The 22532-nt window shown below is 36.3% G+C and overlaps 2 long non-coding RNA genes across 3 annotated transcripts in view; one reads left to right on the plus strand and one right to left on the minus strand.

Moving 5' to 3' along the window:
• Window positions 1–22532, plus strand: part of LOC148213599 (uncharacterized) — an 82951-nt gene that overhangs the window by 4989 nt on the left and 55430 nt on the right. The gene's annotated exons all lie outside the window — the stretch shown is intronic.
• Window positions 5–22532, minus strand: part of LOC112540797 (uncharacterized) — a 40013-nt gene continuing 17485 nt past the window's right edge. For both annotated transcript variants that reach the window (XR_003084857.2, XR_003084856.2), the window contains exons 3-4: window positions 13267–13386; window positions 5–9534 (exon numbers count right to left, since the gene is read on the minus strand). This is a non-coding gene — a long non-coding RNA (uncharacterized LOC112540797). The remainder of the gene's footprint in view (window positions 9535–13266; window positions 13387–22532) is intronic.

The raw sequence follows: 22532 nt of genomic DNA on the forward strand, positions 1-22532 counted from the left end.
CTCAACAGAATATTAAGATTGCATTCATGTGTAGGAAACAGGAAAGCAGACTCATGAAAATGTCTTTTACTCTTCAAGCATTGGATAGAAAACAGGTGCAGATCATCAACAGTATAGAAAAGTAATGCTTTTCATGTGTACAGTTTGTCCCCTTAACATCTGAGAGAGACTAATGTTGAAAGTTTATCCCCACAATAAACTGACAATAAGCACTATTGCTTTTCAGTAGAAATGAATTGGAGTACATTGTAAAGCGTAAACAGTTAAGATACTGGAAACTTTTAAACAGGATTTTTAGCTATGTACCTTCTATATTTTGTCCTGTTTATATTCACAGAACTAAGCCAATATTTTTTTGGTTAGATATTTCAAAGGAACTCTTTAATTTTTTATTCCCTTTTAGAAAAATCCCCCTTTGCAGTTCAGATATCCATGGAATGGGAAACAATTTCTTTCAAGAGTAGAACAAAAGACCCTCTCCTGAATATTCCATCAGAACATTTCCAGTTGGGTGTATTCCAGTGAAAGAAACCTTAAAACAACTTCAGTATACAAAATTGAACAACTTAAGTGTTCTGGTCATAGGAATCAATGGGAACTCAGAACAAACCCCCTGCTCCTTTGATTTTCATTTTCAAAAATCCACAAGAGTATATAGTATAGTAGTCTATGATGACTACTGCCTGCCACCCAACCTGCATAAAAAATAGTCAAGTGAATTATTTTTTAATCCTTTATGGGGTTTTATATTAATATTTTCAACTCTACCTCACCTTTTTAGCAAGTGCAACACGTTTTCTTCTGATTGTTTTAGCTGCCCTCCTGTATCACAGGCCCAAGTCCAGAAAAAAGATACAAAAAGTTGCCACAAAAGTACTGCTTTTTATTCTTAATAATACTAACAGTACATAGCATATATAGCTAAGATTGCTACAAATCAGATAAAAACTGCATTTAACTGTACTCTGAGGCTCAACATAACAGGGCACAAGAACACAAAAAGCTAAGCAAAACAACCCAAACCATCACAGAAATCTTTGCAGTTTAAAAAGCATTCTGAACAGGACACAATAACATGCACAAATCCCAATGCTTAGCAAATCAACCCAAATCTTCAACAAAGTACAGGTCTTTGCATTCAACATTTATAAACTCAGCAACATTAGCAACATTTCTGGATGAAGCATCACGGTACATGCCTGTGTGCACACATGTACACTTATCCCTTTGCCTTTCATGCTTCTTTTTCATTTCTTTACCTGCTTTCAAAAGAAGACAGAGCATGAAACACCCATGAATTCTAGATTTCTCATATAAATCATTAAAACATAATCAAAACAGTAATTTATTTACCCAGCAGGTAGGTAGGCATTTAAACATGCTGCTGCAAATATAAAGCAGTGTTGGAGGTTAAAGAGATCTATGTACATATGTAAGTATTCTCTGAGAGAAGGAATATAACCTAGGAACTAGTGAAGGAGGTTTTATAACTATAACATAAAGATTTATTTACAGAAAATACATTAACCTAGCAGATAGGTAGCTATATCCATGTGCTCCATTTACAAAGTCCTGGGAAGAAAGGTAGAAGGAAGTGACCCGAGATTAGCAATTTCTGAAACAAAGAGCAGGCAGAAGGCTAGAGAGAGGAGACACACAGTAAACCCTACTGGTCGCTTATGGTTAATGAACTCCCTCGGCTTCACCTAATCCACAACAGAATATTACACAGCCTCTCCAGACTGTGGGGAATTGTTTGTCCAGTTTGCCAAATAAATGGAAGAAGTATACTCATTTAATTCAGTGAATCACTTTTCCTCTTGAATGGAACTAGAAATTGTTGCAGGAACAAAACAGATGCTATTTTGTTTTCTGATGCTTTTGGCTTTTTACACAGGACTGAAGTGAATCATGGAATGCAGTCTAACATCTCCCTTTCTTAATCCAACTGAGTTGCAAGTGACCTAAACCACTGCAAATGAAGAATCCTTTTCTTTTCTCCTGGTCTTACAACCAGATTCTTGACTGAGAACTGCATCTTGCTCATGATAGTTATGCAGATTATAGTTTTGCAAGCTACTGACTATAAAATTAATATCTGCTTCCTTTTTCATTTCTACTGCATGTACCACAGCATGTTACCTTCTAGGCAATGGATTTAAAATGACAGAAACCAACAGTTCTTCCATTATAGGCATGTTTTTTTCCCTTTTAAGCTGACTTGCAATATCTATTATTTGATTTATATATAATGAGCTCCTCCAGACACTTGTTTCATAGCTTTCTGAAAAGCACTTTGGAGACTGTGGATCTTTTCTTCTATGAGTCTGAGAAAAATTTCCAAATTTCTTTGGCATGATCTAAATCCCTTAAATGCAGAAGAACCGAGCCACTCAGTGCCAGATAGTATCCCAGGCTCTTTGTTCCTAGCTTGTGGGTATCTCCTTGTCTAGCACAAAGATGATTCCTTGAGACTTCAGGAGTATTTTCACTTTGAATGACCAGAGGGAAGGTTTTGGTCCTTTCAGCTCCTACACGGGCTGAAAATTTCCGGACTCCTTTTCTGAAAGTTGTCTGCTTTCTTCTTTCCTTTACTGCTCAAAAGATTCCTGCTGTCTTTCTGATTTATGAAACCTCACACATTTACTGGATTTGGATATTGAAACATTCTATATGTGCAGGTCAATGCTCCTGAGAGCTGGAATCTAATTGGAGCAATAATTAATGAAGCAGGCTATATAACTGTGATAGAAAGGATAATTATTTACAAGAAATATATATAGGGATAGGGAAAGACTAGCATCTAGCTAGCTACCAGGAAGAGAGATCAAGAGCAAATCATCTGTGTGTTATACCTGGAAGAAAGGCAGAAGAACATGGCCTCAGATTAACTGTCTTGTAGACAAATTGCAGGCAGATGACAAATAACAAAGGAACACAGAGTACATTCATACTGTAGCTCTCCATCTACAGCCTTAGTTGTCTGTAGATTTGGAGGTGCTGAAGAATCAGTGCCACTTGATTTGCACCTTCACCAAGCAGCAATACAGCAGAATCCATAATGTCTCTTCAGTTCTCAACCATCTCCTTACTAAGTGTTGATTTATCCCCCCATCATCCCATTCAATACTGAGTAGGAGAGATGATAGATGATAGACAGACGATAGACAGATAGACAGACAGATAGACAGATAGATAAATGATAGATAGATATTTTTAAAAATCCAAATCTGAAAACATGAAACAAAAATACAACTGTACTGCTCAGAACAATCCAAAATGCTTAAAACAATGCTGCTTAAGTTTTATTCTGAATATGGAATAGAACATACAGTACATGTTATACTTCAAGCTCCAATACTTTGATCTGCTATTCTGCTTGATTACCCTGAATTTGAACACTTGTTTTTTCCATTATATATCAGTGATGCATCTATGATATATTTTAGCATGTAACCTTGTTACTTTCCCAGTTTGGAATTGTGTTGGTTGCATAGGATCATATAATACTATTTGTCGAAGATAGCAGCGTTGAGAAAACATCTGAAAGTAGCAGCAGGTCTGGTAACTCCTTCATTCATATTCCCAGCATATAAACACAAAGGGGGATTTTTAAAAATCTAACCATAAATAGGAGTCTGTAAAAGGATAGTCCCTACCTGTCTCTCAGCAAAACCATTAGCTATTGTTAGTCTTTCCTACCAAGAGTGCATGTCCTGTAGCACATGGACATGCAACTTTCTGGAAAGGAAGTGGAGCTGAGGAATATGAAATAATGGAAGCTGAAACCTAACAGTGAAGGAGATCTATTAGTTAAAGAAGAGGCTGCTGATTGTACAAACATCACAACAGCAAGTTAGAGATGGATAGAGAGAAAAGAGAAGACCAAAAATCATAATGCCCGTAGAAAAATGCTCAGAAGACATTCCAAAGAAAAAAGAACGAAGTGGTGAGTTGTAGAAGGGAGATTGCTGTCGAAGGTATGGGTGTATGTAGGTGAGACCAGTGCAGAGAAGATGTAATCAGCAGTCTAGCAGTCTGAACACCTTAGAGGTTCCAGGCAAAGCTGACTTGGGAGAGAAGGTTGGAGGGGGAAGGCGGTATTGTTATTTCATCCAACTCATTGTTATGTAGAGTCCATTAAGAATGATTATTGTTGCCAGGACTAGACAAAGGAGGAAATGGAAAGCAGCTGTGGAATCCACAAGGAGCTGGATAATAATAAGAGAGTCAACAAGAGAGATTTCTGATTCACCCAGAGGAGAATTCCCACAGAGGAGAAAGATGAAGGCTGATAGAGGAATGGTGTTATGTTGACACAAAAACCACAACTGCTATCACAAGAGAACCTCATATCCTTGAAGGAAGAAGATGGGAGAAACAAAGGAAGTGAAGGAAGAAGTTGGAAAAAGCAGAACAAGTGGGAGGAAGAGGGAGAAAGTGGGAGAAGAGGTCATAAAGGAAGTAGAATTCCAAAAGTTAGGTTATAAATCAATAAAAGAGTAAAGAAAGCATTAACAGAGCTAAATAATCAAGGAGAAGTAAGAACAGGAGGGGTGAAGTGAAGAATTTAGTGCTCAGGCAGAGAAAATTGTTAAGAATGAATACAGTAAGTTCCAAGCTTCAAAAATGAAGTCTAATTAAAAGGAATTAATTAAAATAGAAAAGAACACACTCTTATAAATGTAAATAAATAAAGCTTAAGTATAATTGAAATAGTGTGTTTGAGAATATTTTGCATATTATTATATAATAAAGCGTCTTTTTGAAATAAAACCTGCTCTCTTCTTGGTAGCCATCAACCCTTACAAAAAAGAACCAAAAATAGATTCCTAATGAATAATCTAGTTCATTCATTCAGCAATGCAATCAAACTTTGGAGGTGAATTCTGGCATGATTGCATACGTGCTTCAGATTATCTCCATGTGCCTTTGGAGTGGTAGCATCTAACTGACCTTGGCTGATCTTGAAAAACATAGCAGAGTTACAGCTGTTGAGATGGGAGATTGCCAGCTGAACTGGGAATCTGAAGGCAGCCATGGTAAACTACTTTTGCATTTTTGCAAGAGAAGTATTTGGATTTATCCATGAGGTCACCAGAAATTGAGTTTTCTATGAGGGAGTCTTTAGTCATATGTGTACTAATTTAGTTTCTGCTCCACGCATGAATCAATTTGTATGCATTTTAATGTCATTTGTTCCATAACTGAGCTCAGTCTCCTTTGCAGGTACAAAAACTGTTCATTTTGGGCTGGCCCCTTATGCATTTTTGCATACATATCTGAATTATTCCTGCAATCCTCTTATATGAGCACATTCAGCCAATACTTTGGATTCCAACTTTTTTTAGAGTTCTCAATAAAATATATTCAAACACACAAAATGTTGGAAGAGAGTTGGTCTGTCAGGAAAGGACGATTCTCCATCAATCTGCATAAGGGACTAATAAGAAATCCTGCAGAAAACCAGGATACAAACTTGAACTGGGATGCTTAATTATTTGCATGCTTTTCATCAATCTTTAAAGGAATTTGTAGGAGGTCAATTGAAAACAAAATACACAGAAATAGAATGAAAGAGGTCTACCCATTTTCATTCTTGATGCTTAGAAGGGGAAGATACAGCTCCAAAAACATTTGACTTTAATAATGAACTACCTCAAAATTTGCTAAGTGACTGAAATATAAATATGTTATCCACACATTGCAACAATGCCATACCTGGTTACCTAGTTTCTACTGCCACTGTTTAACATCAATGTGGGTTCATCTGTTGGCATTCAAGTGAGACATCACCAGTATCTGGATGATAGCCAGTTTTATATCTCTATCCCTGGGCCATAGAGTAGATGCAATATAACTCTTGACCCGGTGCTTGAAGGATGTCAGGGACTAGATGTGGAAAAACGGATCAGGTTCAGTTCAAGCAAGATGAAGTAGCTGTTGATCCAGAAGCCAACTGATTCTGAGAAAGTTCAAATTTTGACTCTTGATGGTGTTGTACTTCCCTAGAAAGAGTAGGGCCACAATCTGGAGTAGTCCTGGATTCATGGCTTAGAAGAGCATGGTGGAACTATGGTCATGAAGGCATTTGCCTAGCTTCAGTTGGGTGGGCCCATTGTGGCCTATCTTGGAAGAGGGGCTCTGGGCTAGGCACTCATGCCTATATTGCCTCTTGTTTAGACAATTGCAATGGGCTCTACATGGGGTTGCCCTTAAAGACCATCCAGAAACTTCAACTGGGATAGAATTCAGTTACCTGTTTATTAATGGGTCAGATTGTTATTGTCACATGACACCTGTCTTATGGAACTGCAATGGCTACCAGTTTGTTTCCAGGTGAAATTCAAGGTTCTGTTTATCATCCATAAAACCTATGACTAGAACCTGGTTATTTCCAAGACTGAGTGCTCCAAATAGAATCTGCCTGCCCAATACATGCTAACAGAGAGTACATGCTGACAGTCCTTACTGATTGAGAAGTTTGGTGAGAGGGCACTTAGAGGGGAGCATTCTCCGGGAAGCTCTCCTATGGAATAGCTTGCCTATGAAACAGAAATTAGTCCCTTCCCTGATGATCTTTAAGAAGTTGGTGAAAACCTGGTTGTTTCAAAGGGGCTTTGGAAAAGGACGTTACTGATGTTGTGGAATGTTATCCCAAGAATTGAGAGGCACTGGGCTAATGGTTAATGTTTTATTGTAATATATGGCATTGTTTTACTGTTTGTCATTATTTTCTTATAACTTACTTAGAGTTGGTTCAGTTGAAGCAACATAGTATATAGTAGGGGGAGAGAGAGAGAGAGAGAGAGAGAGAATAATTATGGTTTTCTTGGTCTCATCCAGCTGTACCCCAGTAATAATACTTGAAACATGGTTGAATTTGTAGCTGGAATCAGAACATTTGTAGCAGGAATCAGACAACCTGACAGATGGCAATATTTTGTATATTTATAGCGCTTTGTATACATGACTGAGGTAATCATTACAAGGATACTGGAGGATCAGCCAATATTCTTGGCTTCATATAAATCACTGAAAGTTAAGATTGAGAAATAATTTCTTCCAAAGCCTATATAATTCAGCACTGAATAAAACTGTGATTCTCCAGGGCAGAATTTATGCTCTTTAATACTGTGCTATTTGTGATGGTTTGCTCCACTGGGAATGTTCAAGAAGCACGAAGAGTGGGGGATCTTTTCCCACTTCTCTTATTCTTTGATCACTCAGTGTTTAAATAAGTGATAAATATCCCAGTTCAAAGAATGAGGTGATAGAGACAAGATTAATGGGAAACCTATTTCTGCAAGATATATTTTGTAGAAAAAACAGCTACAAGTTCCAGCTTGGTTTCAAATAAGACAAATGCAATTATTTCTTCTGAAGCTAATGATATCTTATATATATAGAATATTAATGTTTGAAGAATGGGTCATGTGGCATATTTAAAATCAAAGAACTGTACAAAATTCTTATTTCAAACACAAGCATAACAAGATCTCATAAAACTCAACATGTATGAGAATAGGACTTGGGATTTAAACATGATCTTGGAACTCTTTGTGATATAAATTTCAGCATATCTCCAATAACTCTGTTTATTTAAAAAGGTATAGATTATACTGCATCCTCTTAACACTGCATTATCCTAGCTGAAGTCTTTGTTAAATGGGAGGTAATCAAACAGCATTTCTGATGGAAATGTCCACTTAGTTCTAGTTTCATTCTGATTGAAAGACTTTAAAGAAATTGGAAAAAAATACACTACAAACCTTGATGACTAAGTCTAATGCGGTTTTTACATTGTACTGTCCCCACAATTTATAAAATGATACAGTACAAAATATAATTAAATATCCAGATAAATATTTCTTTGGATTAATAGTATTTACGGTATATAAAAATGTGAAATAGAATTAGATGAAAAATAAAATGAGAGAAGGGTTTATTTATTTATTTATTTGATAGATCACCCGACTCCATCCAGACTCTGGGTGGTGCACAACACAAGACAATTAAAAATAGAATAATACAAAGAGCATACAAAACAAGGGATCTTAAATAAACTTTCATTTAAAATTATTTTACACACATTTGGCTTCCATTTTTAATTGTATTAACAAAGTAATTCCTAATAGATTATCTCTGCCTATACAAAGATATTTATGAATAAAAAATATTGAATGGGGAAGTTGAACATTTGTAATCTTAAAATTAAGATTCCAAATGTGTGTGTGCGCGCATTCTGAATTATGCACATTTTAAGTACTTGCTGTTGTGAAGTTTCTGCTATATTTATTATGCTGGTTTTTATTTTTGATAATTTGTCATACATTGTTTCATTAAAGAAATAAAAAAGAGACCAGCAACTACAGTGGAGGAAGCAACTCGTAGGGACAAAGTCACACTTGTGATTAATCAAATTAGCTTTTTGGTGATATCAGACTTGTATTGAACCCAATTTTTTAAACTGGATGTATACTAATGTCCATTGGGATCTGGATTCTGATAAGCAGGATTTTGTATTCTGTATCTAGAGAAAAAGATCATGAGAGGGGAAAAATGTACTGTTGTGGTTCCACTAATGTTATATCTTGCAACTAGTGGAAAAGAAAATATGAAAGGGCTCTCATTTGTTTCTGTTGGCTGACTGAGTGTATTGTTGGACTGGGTCTTTAAGGGAATTAAAACATATATTGGGAAACTGAAGGAAGACAAATAGAGAACCACAAGCCCGCTTGGTTTTGGATTACGGTATTGACTGTATGCTCCCTAACTTGACTCTGCCACTGCTTGCTGTATTTCATTCTGTGTCTCTTCCTGTTGCTGTTGGAATTGGGGAATGTAACCACAGTCACATTTTGTAGCTCATTTGTTCATAATCCTTTGAACGGCTTCAAACTCTTGGCTTTCTAAAGTGATGCAGCTGAAAAATACAGAATTTCAGAACCACTTAAGAACCCAAAATGGGCAAGGGTTGCCTAGTTCAGCAATTTGTCTATAGCACTGGTGAAGATTAGAAGTATGCCAAAATACCAGCCCTCCCCTTTAATTTGGCCTAGTATATCATATTAAGATACTCCCTCTTGACTTGGCTGCAATCCTACAAAGCATGGGTGGGCTTTATACCACCCCACCCCTCATGATTAAACCCATGCAATCTCTGGAGTTCCTCTTCAGTTATCACTAAAACACAGTGGCACATTTTCTTGCTAAAAGTTTATGCTGAAGTTCTTTGGCTGACCTCTTAACTATTTTTTTAATGTTTAATCTTAAAAAGCATTACATTTCAGATTTAGGGTAGGGGTAGTTGTCCTGAAATTTATGTACTGATCAGCACATTTCTTTATTCATTTTCACATTGTAAGTCACATCCAGCATGAATTATTCTGAATTTGCATAGCAGTCTTTAGCCTTGGCTGAAATCTGGCTCTTGATCCTGAGCTTCAATATAGTTTAGCATCCTTTGTAGACTGTAATTGCAGGCAGAGGGTTGTATTTCTTGTTGTTTCATCATAAAATGGAACAAAACCCCTGCAAAGAGAAAGCAAATACACATGCTATTGTTGAAGAAAGAACATTCAACCAAGTTGGTTGCCTTCCTTTCCTTATCTGCAGTCTTGAATGGTAACAGTGAAATGTAATGTAGTGGTTAAGGCAGTGTTTCTCAACCTTGGCAGCTTTAAGATATGTGGAGTTCAACTCCCAGAATTCCCCAGCCAGCTATGCTGGCTGGGGAATTCTGGGAGTTTAAGTCCACATATCTTAAAGCTGCCACGGTTGAGAAACACTGGGTTAAGGTGTCAGACTAGGTTTGATGAATTTCAGCCATGGAAATTCATCATTAGATTTGGACCAGTTACTACCTTTCAAGCTAAGCTGCCCCAAAGCATTGTTATTGGAAGAAAATTTGGAGGAAGAAATGCCATATATACTGTTTGAAATTTCTGGAATAAAGGTGAGGTATAAATCAAATAAATTCCAGGAAATAAATGTATGTACTATATGTTGTCTGTATATGCTTAAGTAGATTTTAAAAGACTTTACTTTGAATTATGAAGATGACTATGGAATCTCGCCTAATAGTAAGACATACAATACAGATTAAATGTCATATAGAATGTATATATTTCACAGATCATAGCCCATTCACAGCTGAAGATTGTTTAAATATTCACTCTACCTCATTTGCAAAACAGAAATTAATTGCATTCCATAAAGCCAAGGGGGAACCTATCCGTTTAAAAAAATAATGTATGAATAATGCAGAGAACTACATTTTATGTTTATTTCTGTATAAACTCCTAAGACATTTAACATTCTAGTAATCAGTTTAGGACAGTTTTCTGCGACTGAATTTCATATGACAGAAGAACCAATATTAATTGTTTGAGAAGGCCATATGGTTTGTATATATTCTGGCAACAAAGCATTGCTAAAAATAACATTTCTTTTTTCCTGACAATGTGGAAGGTTTCTATCCCTAAGTACTTAAAATCTGCAGTATATCATGAGCTGTACAATGGGGAAAGAAACTGGAATTACACTTTTTAAACATTCATATTTTTTCTTCACAATAACCGTTTATACCTGCTGTCAACAGAGGCAAAATTTACACCCACAGAGAAAGGAAAGCACTTTTGAAAAATACACAGTAATCTGTGTTTAAACATTGAGACCTTGCTTTTTCAAAGTCCAAATGTCATTAAGTACTCTTTCTCTGTTCACTGAGCCCTTAAAATCTTATCTCCAACTGGTTTATGTCAAAAGCTTTGTCAAAAGCAAAAAATTTTCACTCCCCATAAATATCAGCTTGTCATAATAAATGTTAAGTGGTTTTTTTTTTTTTTTTTTTTACAAAAATGACTTATATCCCAAAAGGTTGGCCTCTGTGTATGTGTGTGTGTGAGTGAGGCAAGATGGTTTACATTTATATGAACATATATAGATACAATTAAAATAAATTGGAGTTTTTAAATATTTGTTGCATGATAGGGTAATGTAATGTGTTATTGTTACTGATTGAATGAACATGCCTCTAATCTTGTATTGTTATGTATTACCTTGGCTGCTTGTATATATTTTAATTCTTTGAGACACTCTGGAGTTAGTTCTTCTAGAAGTTTCAGAAAATCAAATAGCAAGAAAAACCTGTTCCAGTTTCTACTGCCTTTTGTATGGTCAGTAGAAAAGAAAACAACTATGGCTACAAAGGGTGACAACAAAAATAAGTGCTCCTGAAGCCTAGTCTTATCCCCAAACGAAGAGAAAAAGCAGTAGACAAACAAAAAATAACATTGAACCATCTGCAGCGAGTAAAGACTAAGGATGAATGGTGATGAATGCACCATTGGGAGACTTGAAAGAGCAGGTTAGGGATAGATCCTCATGGAGTCAATCCATCTTTGTGGTTGCTAGGAATTGAAAACGACTTGATGGTACATAATCAAAGACAAAGGAAAAAGGTACACAGCATGAGGGCTTGCTTTCTTGGGAATGAATATATATTTGGTAGTCTCACAGATAAATGGACATTACATACAGAGAGATGTGAATACTTTTTGAGGGAAATGAGATAGTTCCTGAAAAAAAATGATGCCTGTTTTACTGAGTTTTATGGAAGGCAAAGTGTACAGCTCATTAAGAAGCTTAACTGCCTCACAAAACTGATCGCAGTTCAGTTTTGCAGAACTAGTAAAAATAATGCAGGAACATTTGGCGCCAAAATTGATTGTTATTATTGATAGCAGAGCATTTCAGGTTTCATAAACACAGCTTGAAAGAGGGGAAAATCTGGTGCAATTGAATTTTAAAAGATGCCTGGACCAATTTGGTGAAAGGATAAATGATGCAATCTAATCACCAACTAGTTGGTTGGTAGAATTCTGAAAGAAAATAAAATAGAGGCAGATTTAACATTTAGGCAGCATTAGAAATAGTTATTTCCATAAATACTGCTGCTAGAGATACTATAGAGTTGCATTCAGGAGTAAAAGCAAATGTAAGTAGGCTTACAATAACATACAGACACTTAGTAACAGATCTAAATGAATCATGCTATCATTGTGGTAGAGGTTCACACACACCAGCTGAATGAAGATTTAAAGGAGAAACTGGAAGAAAATGCAATACAGTAGTATATTTGGGCAACTTTTCATTAAAGGAAAAGCAAACCACCTGATAGATATAATTAACCAACCCATTATTTAAACGGAATGCATGAGGTATGATACAAATGAGGAATATTACATTGAAAGTGAAATAGAGATAGCTAACCCAAAAATCTATAACATAAAAGGTAAAATGAGATCAGCAATATGTTTCACACCAGTTGTTGTTGATGATGTGCTATCAAGTTGTTAACTCTTAACAACCACACAGAGATTTTCACCATGATGATCCATTGCTAACCTGGTCCTTCAGCTCTTCCAATGGTATGCACTCATCACTACTCCAATTGAATCTCTCAACCTTGCTGCTGGTCATTTTCTTCTCCTACTTCTACCTTTCCCAGCATTAGAGCCTTTTCCAGAGAGCTGGGTCTTCACATAATGTGTCCAAAGTAGGATGATCTGAGCCTGGTCATTTGTTCCTCGAGTGTTTGTTTGATGATCCATTTGTTTGTTTTCTTGGCTTCCATGCCCATGCCAGAAGTGAATGCCAAAACCATATCAGTGCATTGGACAGAGGTTCAGCTATATCAGTTATATTACAATGTGAATTTGAGTAACATTTTAGAGATGTGAACAAAAGCCATCAGAAATTCAATTAAAAACTTACACTGGAAAAAGATCATTCCCATTGGAGTGATCATTGTAACTATCAAATATAGAACCACTAAGTTATGTTGGACTTACATAATACCTTGTGTAAACATATGGACTGGACAAGCATGACTGGCTAAGGAAGTTGCCTTTGTCAGAGTTGCACAAAGTTGCACCGCACTGAGCAGTGCCAGAAGAAAGACAACTTGGACTCTGCTTTAGTTATTTCTACAGACTATATTATGTGCAACTATATACACACGCTAGTCTTACAGTTGAAGACAGCACTTTCTATATACATACAGCAATATACCTTACCCATGAACCTACAATACTCCAGAGCTCTCAGTAACACGCAGCAACAGCCAGCAGTATGCAGACTGCTTATATCCCCCACATTGTGCTAAGTCAGTACTCATCAGGTTTGGCAATTAGCTCATTAGACCCGACTACCTGGTTTGCCTCATGTTATTCACACAGTAAAATTTCCTTATGAATATACCTTAACAGCCTTTGGATTGGAGCTCCATCAGGAACCAGCACGTGACACTTCCTATTATGGAGATCATCAAGAAGAAGCCATAAAAGCTATTGGAGGAGACTGCACTGTCTTCAAAGAACACTGAAGCACATGAAAAGTAAAATAATGTTACAGGAAAATTCCAATCCAAATTTCACAAAGCATGTCACTCCTATATCCCATATGCAAAAAAATGAACTAAGCTGGATTGGATGGAACCTGAAGAAATTTTATCAAAAGGTGATTTGAGCCCAGGGGCTACATCTGAGTTCCAGTAGCTAAGTCAGACCTGTCGTGATTTGTGATGATTTTACAATTACCATTAATCCACTACCATTAATCCACTATTACAGACTGAACAATAGCTTTTCTTATTTTTTTCTAACTAAGCTGGGGAGATAACATTTCAGCAAAACAGACCTAGCAGAGGCTTATTTACAGATGGAAACAGAGAAAGATTCCAAGGTGTTTTTCACCATAAATATAGAGAAAGAGTTACATCACTGCAAAAGAACTGTTTTTGGGAAAGCATCTGCACCAAGATGTGCCACAGGTATAATTCATTTTAGGTTTTGATTATTTTAACAGCTTTCTGCTGAACCTAGCCCTTTGAACGCTTTAGTAAAAGTGGGGAGAGCATGGCTGGGGATAAAAAAGTGCAGACAAGCTTTAACATAAGCAAAAGTAATAGTAACATCAGACATGGTGCTCACACATTACAACTCATGCTTAGCAGTAAAATTTACTTGTGATGCCTCGCAATAAGGTATCAGCACGGTTACCTCATTAATCATAAAAGAGGGGAAAAAATGCCCAATAATGTTCACATCATGCTCACTCACAGCTGCTGAGAAAAATTGTGCATGTGTATAAAGGAAAGCAATGGATTGGTTTGGAGAATCAAGGGCTTCAGCTCCTACTCATATGGAAGAGAATTCATCCTCATTGCTGATTATCAGCCACTACTGCAAATCTTCAAGCCTTATGGGAAATTCCTCTTACACTAGCTGCTTGAGTGCAGAGTTTGGTTTTATTCCTTGGAGGGCCCAGATACAAAAGGGAATTCAGTAGGACACCCAGTCATGCAAATGTAGACACGTTATCTCATTTCCTTCATTCACAAGAAAAGCATGATGTGATGTCTATCAGACCCTAAGAACATGGAAGAACAAGTAGAGGAGGGGAACTGGATTGTTACAGAAGAGATTCCTTAGTCCAAATGCAGGAGGGAGATACGAGAGAGACTCAGAATAACCCCATCTTAATTACCCGAGGTATAAATCCATCTGGACTGATCAGGCTTTCAGGATTCTGTACTTTATCCTACTAGCAATAAAGATATTATTCTAGAAATTCCAGTGGTTCTTGTTTCCTGAGTTGCCAGCCTCAAAAAACTTGACATAAACAAACTTAAAATCCACATTAGTTGGGGATCCTTTGACATGTTTTCTTTCACAGAAATCATGACTCTTGCCCTAAACAGCAACATTTCATCCAGGGAAATGGGCTATCGTTCCATGGAGATTATAAAGAATTCATGAAGACTTACAGGTCCATTTTTGCACACAATCTTTTAATTGTGGCAGAATTATGTTCCAAATGACCAGGGATGTTTCCAAGCAACAACTCTGGGCAAGAACAGGTCTTCCAGAACAATTAAAGAGTGAGAATAGGTTCCAATTTATGGCTGAACAGTGTCAGATCTTCCTGGAAAAAAATGGAATCAGATATATAACATAAGCACTGTATTGCCCAGCTACCAACAGATTGACTGAAAGGCTTGTTCAAAGTTTCCAGAATGCTTGGAGAGCAATATCTGAAGAAACCAATCCACTGACTCAAAAGCTGGTACATTTTCTATTGGCATATTGCTATGCAGTACACACAACTACAAATGAAGCACCAGCAATGCTGTTCTTAGGCTGCACTGTATGTTCAAAGTGGACCTTTCAAATGTAAATTAAAAGGAGGTGTTCAGGACAAGCAGCTGAAACAGGCTGAAGATCTTCTCAGACTGAAACATGACACTTTTCCATTGAACAAACTGTACCAGCAAGAAAAAGAATAGATCCCATATCTTTTGTTTGATACGTAGAAAAGACACCACAGGCAAAACAATACCCCCATATCATCAGCAGAAACCTCCATGTCAAGATTATGAGATGGCTAAGAGTTTTCTGATATTTTTCCTATTTTTTAATGTGAAATAAAGAAAACTCCACTCTGCACACTCAGTTGTGAGGCTCTCTCTGCAGCTTCATGGGGGCCACATGTCCTCCACTGCTACATTGGGTCATGACTCAGAACCTCACTAATACAGCATTGTAGGTAATGCAGCCAATAGAAAGCAGTAGGAGGTTTGCTCTACAACTCCATAGGAGCTAAATTTGTTAGAGTGCTTTGTGTGCAATGCAATACCCTGTTGCTTTGCTCCCAAGGCAGGTCAGCTACTGAAGCTGGTAAGAAACAGATGTTTAGGCCCAAATTTGGCCCAAGAGAATCCTGCTGCAATTCTATATCCAGTTGTATTGGAACTTTTTAATTAGGTATTTTACTGATATATATGTGTGTATGAATATTAGTAAAACATACTAAAATTGTTCATGTATACACATACTGCATATGCTCACATCAATTGTTTTAGCAGTCTGCCCACGCATGCAGGCATATACATGTCATACAGAAAAGAAGATGCAAATGAAACAAAGGAATTTAAAGCTATTGCTAATCTGATAGCATAAGGAAGGAATGGAATAAAGAAAAATCTACTTCTCCATAAGTCAAATCTAATGTCTCCTTTTGCATGTATGTGCCAGAAACCCATATAGCTGCCCGACAATTGATGGGTACTCTCAGCTCTGACAGCACCAAAAGGTAGAACTGAGTTAGTCTTACCCTCAGCTCAAAATAATTAAGCAGCAAATGGTCATGCATGCAAGTTTTGCAAAAGCAGTATTAGCATATGCAAATTATTCTGCTGGATTTAGATGATGTGACAAAAGAGCTATCTTTTCTTCTTCTTTTAAAGAGTCCTTATATGCAGCATATAAATTGCATTCATTATACCTTGAGGTTAAATTTGAAGCTTATTTGAATTATAAAAGAAGGGATACACAACCCCTAGTTGGGAAAAACAGCATTGTTCCTTTCCTCCTCTTCTATCTTTTCTCAGAAATAATTCATTATGTTATCTTTCTATTTGTGTCTAATGAATGAGCCCCAATTGCCATGGAAACAATAACTTCCTGATTCTGTTCTATATATTCCCCAGACGCAATAACAGCATCATCTTCTAGACTTTTTCAAAAAAAAAGAAAGAAAGACAGGTTTAGATTTTACAGTTTGGGCAATTTGTAATCTCTCGAAATGTCTGATGGAAGGGACTTATAATAGATATTTTGAGTCATTCTCGACATCATTACTGTATAGCTGGGGAATGGTTGCCTTAAAATTTACAGCACAGTCCTGCAATACTTCTAGTTTAAATTTCTCAGTGCTATTGTGGATAAACTGTGATGGGAAACAAATGTTTAATAAAGTGGACAAATTGCACTGTTTATGATGGTATGTTTGACAGGCTATAACATTTCTATTTTGGGACACCCAAACAAGCAACTTCCATCATAAAACGTTTGTTCAGCCAGACCATGAGCCAGGCATCTTTACTCAGTCTATTCCCTTCACAGGACTGCAGTAAAAGTAAAATGGTAAAGGGAGACCTATATTCAGGACTGTGGAGTGCCTGGAAACTCTTAAGTTTTCATTTCAAGAATGTGAAAATATTTAAGCTGCATATTTGCCTGGGAATACGATCTCTTTAGCACAATGGAATTATGGTCTGTGACCATACAGTAATTTTAATCCAAAAAAAAAACAGAATAAGAGGAATTTTTTGCTAGTTGATATACATAGGAATAGTGACAGTCAAACTAATATGGATGAACTACAAGTAGATAAATAACTCCCATCCTGGCCTTTGGTCAAGATCTTTATGAATCAAATTAAAACACAGATTTTGAGCAATCATCCTGTTAATACTTTAAAATTAACAGATGTACATGATATAAATTTGGTATATGATATGAAATGGTTTATTTCCTTTTCATCCTGCCCTTCCTCTGAATATATATATGAATGAATATATTCTTCTGAATATATATATATGAATGAATATATTCTTCTGAAATGTCATACAACAAGCACTGAAAAAATATATTTAGTTTACATATAATATAATTTCATAGCTGGGTTATAAACAAGTTCAAACCTGACTTACAGTAATTAAATATGGACTTGTGCCTGCATGCTGGTTTTGAAAGGTGAAATTATATACTCTATGGAATCAAGTCACTAGGCAAACATTTCCTTGATGCTTATTGTAGAACAGCAAAAAAATTGCAAAAAATATTACAGGCCCAAATAAATAAAAGAGGTGGATTGTTGATTAGCTTAGTGTTTTTGTTGGTTCTCTGTAGAAGCCTATTGATATTTATTTGAACACCAGGCATACAGTAGAATTCTGAGTTGTAGAAAGCATGTATCAAATTTCTCAAAAACTAAAAAAAGGAAAAGATCTATAAGCATAAAACTGGAAACAAAACTGTGAAATAAATCAGAGGAACATGAGAGGAGCAAAATTTAGACAGAACGGGACACAAAAAAGGAATTCTTGAGTACGTGGTAGGATCAAACCTGAAATTCTTACGTTATGGAACTGGGGGCTGTTGCTCAGAAAAGAAGACAGACCAACAAGGAAAATCACTGCAGGAAGATAAAGTATGAGTTCTGTATTAAAAAGTTTTAGAAGATAAAGTAATCTCCCAACAAGGAAAATAGACAAAAGGAAATCGAATGTGGAAACTGTTTGGAACAAAGTGAAAATAACTATGTTTTAAAATGCCACACAAGTGTGTGGACTTGTGTGAATGGAAATTGTATAAAAGGAGGTTTGGTGGAGTGAAACTGACTGTAGATGGAAAAATACATGTAAAAGAATGATCGCTTAAAAAAATGATCAGAGAAAGATATATAATGCGGACAGAGATAAAAAGGTAGTTAGAAAAAATGTAGTAAAAATATCAAAAGTTTTAAAAAATGTCTTGGATTTGGGTGTAGAGAACTGCATAAGCACCCTCCAGCAGAGTAAGCGATTGAGAGATTTCTATGGGAATGAGAATGATATGTTAATTGAAACATATGCTGTAAATGTATGTGTCCCAGAAGAAAATGGTAAAAGGAAGTCTTAAATGTCATGGTTGTAGAAAATGGTAAGGCTGCAAATATGAGTATTATATGAGTATATCTATGGTACAGCCAAGGAAATGTTAAAATATGGATGTGGTTTGATTATGGAATACCTGTGCAATTTGTTTAATATATACTTGAAGATTGCATCTATGTCTGATGACTGGAAAACTACTGCTATCATACTTCATACCAAAAACAACGTAAAGAAAGCATATGATAACGTAGATAGGCTACCAAGTGATCAGAATAACCTTAGACTTCCATGCTATAGAACAATCATTGCATAGCTTAATATTACCTGTTACTAGTAAGAGATAAAGAAAAGTATGTGAAATCCATCAGGATTCAGCGACTAACTGTAGTTCATTATATGTATTCAGTATACCACATTGCTGGCTAACCTCAGTTTGGCTTTTTAAAAATATTAAAAATATTTTTTAATACTTTTAAAATATTTTTAAAGTATGACAATATTACTTCTATTCTCAAACTTAACAGAGAGGAGGAAAAACTGTAGAACTTGTAATGTTAACAATTATTCTGTAAACTCTTCATGAAGCTTATGAATTAATGGATATTATCTACACCAACATAATAATGATAAAAGAGACTCTTTTTTTAGCCATAGTCCATATATTTTGCTGGCTTCTCTTAGCTGAAAGAAGAAGGAATCAACTATTCAGTTAAATGTTTATTAGTACTTCAGTTTGGGGAAGATCCAAACTCTATTAATAAATGTCAATATGTGTTTTTTGCTCTGCTTGCATTTAAAATTACAAATAAACAATAATAGCTTCTAATAATAGCCTTGAAATTAAAGTGGGAAGGGAAGACTTCTGGTGAGGAAATGGCAGACTGACGTTCTGCAAAGAGGGGAGGACATTACAGCTAAAAATTACAGCTGGATGCTGGATCCAGACTGCCAAAATCTCTCTGGAGAAAGGAAAGATTTTGAGATTGCCCACATGTACTCCGGACAGTCGTTCTTTTGGAGTAAATGACAGGAACCAAACTTTTTGCAGTCAGCTTGCAAATGGCTGGGAGTCATGAGATTCCACCAAGCTCAAAGCTGTCAACGTAGTCTTTACAGACTCAAGGTTCAACTAAACCTCACTTCTTAATCACTTTGGATTTTACTTTATTTTTTTTTAACTGCTTTTTAAACATTGAGAACCTTCAGAACTGCAAGTTTTATTGTATTCATAAAATATTCAAATTCATATTCAAACCGAGAGCCAGTTTGGTCTAGTGGTTAAGGCAGTAGGCTAGAAGCCAGGAGACTATGGGTTCTGGTCCCACCTTAGGCGTGAAAGCCAGCTGGGTGACTTTGAGCCAGTCACTCTTTCTCAACCCAACCCACCTCACAGGATTGTTGTTGTGGGGAAAATAGGAGGAGGAAGGAGTGTTAGGTATGTTTGCCACCTTGAGTCACTTATAAAAATAATAAAGGTAAAATAAAAAAATCTAAATAAATAAAATAAAAAATAATTCACTGGATTTTTCTTCAATCCTTTAAGAAAGAAATTTTAATTATGAGTTTAAGGTTTTGTAAAAAGAATTTTTGGGGGGGGCATATTCAGCAAAAGGGTAATTAGAGTATTGATTTTAGAAAGTTTTAAATGGATTAGAGGTCCAAATAGACTTGAATTAAGACTTTGAAATTAATTATAAGAATGCTTCCCATGGGAAACTTCTATGTTTACATCTCAAAAAAATTTTTTAAACCTGATAAGATCACTTTACGGTATCTGTCCAAACACCTGTCCTTTCTACCAGCAGTATCACTAAGCCACAGTAGCCTCACAACCCTGGAGCGGCAAATTTAATGTATTGTGAAAGGACAGCAAATGAGGTAGAGGTTAGAGGGAGGGTGCCAGGAACACTTCCAGGTTAATGTGTTACAGAACTTAAAGGCCACAAGACAGAAGGCCCCCTTCAATTCTTGTAGGGATAGGTGCCTTAGCATTCTCTCCCTGCATGAGCAGGTAAGTCACCAGATTCAACATGGAAGAAACAGAACCTAAAGTACCCTGGACCCAAGCCATAGAGGGCTTAACAGGGCAACACAATTACTTTTGGAAGCCTATTTGCAACCAATGCAGCAATGGCATTTGTGGGATTGCCTTTTATGTATTTATATTGTTAGAATATTTTTGACTGGCTCTTAGTATTGTTCTTCTTGTCATAGCTAGATGGAAAGACACAAGGGTTTTTAACTGCTCCTAGAAAGATTCCCTGTGCGTCTTCAGCACATAAAGGTAATTAATGTCCTCAGCAAATAAATGTAAGGGATAAATAACTTAATCATGAAGTTGGAAGATATCTCAGAGGTCATCTAGGCCAATCCCTGCTTGGTGCTTTTGGAATTATGCATGTATGATGACGATGATGATAATGATTTATCAATTAATTTCATCATAATGTTCCATGACTTTCTTTTACTTCATATCACTTCTAAGTGCTGTTGACAATATAAAAATAATACAGGTAGTCCTTGCTTAACAACTGTCCTGTTTAGTGACCATTCAAAGTTACAACAGTGCTGAAAAAGTAACTTTATGACCAGTCCTCGCTGTCGCAGCATCCCCACAGTCATGTGATCGAGATTCTGGCACTATGCAACCAGCAGGTATTTACAACCACCACAGCGTCCCACAGTCATGTGATCACCATTTGCACATTTCACAGCCAGCTTCCGACAAGCAGAGTCAATGGAAAAGCCAGCAGTAAATCGCTAGTCATGGTCACATGATGATTTGCTTAACAACCATGATGCTTAGCGATGGAGTTCTCTGTCCCAATTGTGGTCATTAAGCAAGGACTACCTGTACCTCTTTTCTCAAATTAAATCTTGGATCCCAATCTCAGTGATTAAAAAGCCAACCGGTCATATTTCGAGTCTAAACTCTAGTGTACTGTGCATCTCTTTGCCCATTGCCATACATACAATATGAGCTTAATGAACACAAAGCAGGTATTTCCGGTCTCAGCTGCATGGTGATTAATTTTGAACTTCCATGTATGTATTAGATTCCATACATTTGGGACACAGTCTATAGACAGAAATGAAATTAATGCTAGTATTTGATTCCTTAACTATATCAATCTGATAGAAACCAATATATGAAATATACAAACTAGTTTAAAGAGAGTTATCAATGCCATTGTTGAATATGATGAGATCTGAGGTATTTATAGAGATTTTTAAGAAGTCTCTTTTTCTGAAGTTAGTGATATCTATTATATTACTCCTCTCCCCATAACTTCCCATCCACGCTGTTGCAATATGCTACCCACAGAGATGCTTTTGAAAATAGTTTATTAATTTTGGTGCAGACACACCACATGAGTGAACTTCATAAAAAGTTTGCCCAACAGTTAAACATTTTCTCAGATCCTTTTAGATATCCTAAATAGATATGTATTTTTGTTTTATAGATGATTTTTGTAAAATGTTAACATTTTACTGATTTTGTAAGTCCCCATGGAACATTATTACTGAGCAGCATATAAATGTCATTAGTTGCAGATGTTCCTCCTTCATCTTTCTCCATTCTAGTGGGTGTTTTTATTGCTGGCTTCAGCCATAATAGCCACAGGCTGTTAATATGAATGTATGGATCAGCCAAGATTCAATCTGAATTGAATATTTCAGATCTGAAAGTGGCTATTTGATTTGAGGAGTTGAATCAATTTGGATGGAATGAATAAATGTCCTTCAAGTCTCTGGACTGATTATAAGTTTAACACATCAAATGGGCCTAATGGTTTGATTTGGAGAAATTGACAGGCTCTCCTACAAATCTATATACTTTGGCTCTATCTTCCCATGCATCAAAATTTCCTCTAACCCTCTCTTTATATTCCATCACACAAACACTGCTATGTGACATACTATGCTAAGCCTGAATTTAACACTAAGTTCATAAGCCAGGCTTTACAAATCAGAGTGACAAGCTTATTACCTGCCCATGCTAAGTCAAAGCCTAAAAAGTCACATT

The sequence above is a fragment of the Python bivittatus genome, unplaced genomic scaffold, assembly GCF_059951505.1.
Source record: "Python bivittatus isolate LINGU-HERP-01145 unplaced genomic scaffold, Pbiv_v1 ctg000980_np1212, whole genome shotgun sequence".
Lineage (NCBI taxonomy): Eukaryota > Metazoa > Chordata > Lepidosauria > Squamata > Pythonidae > Python > Python bivittatus.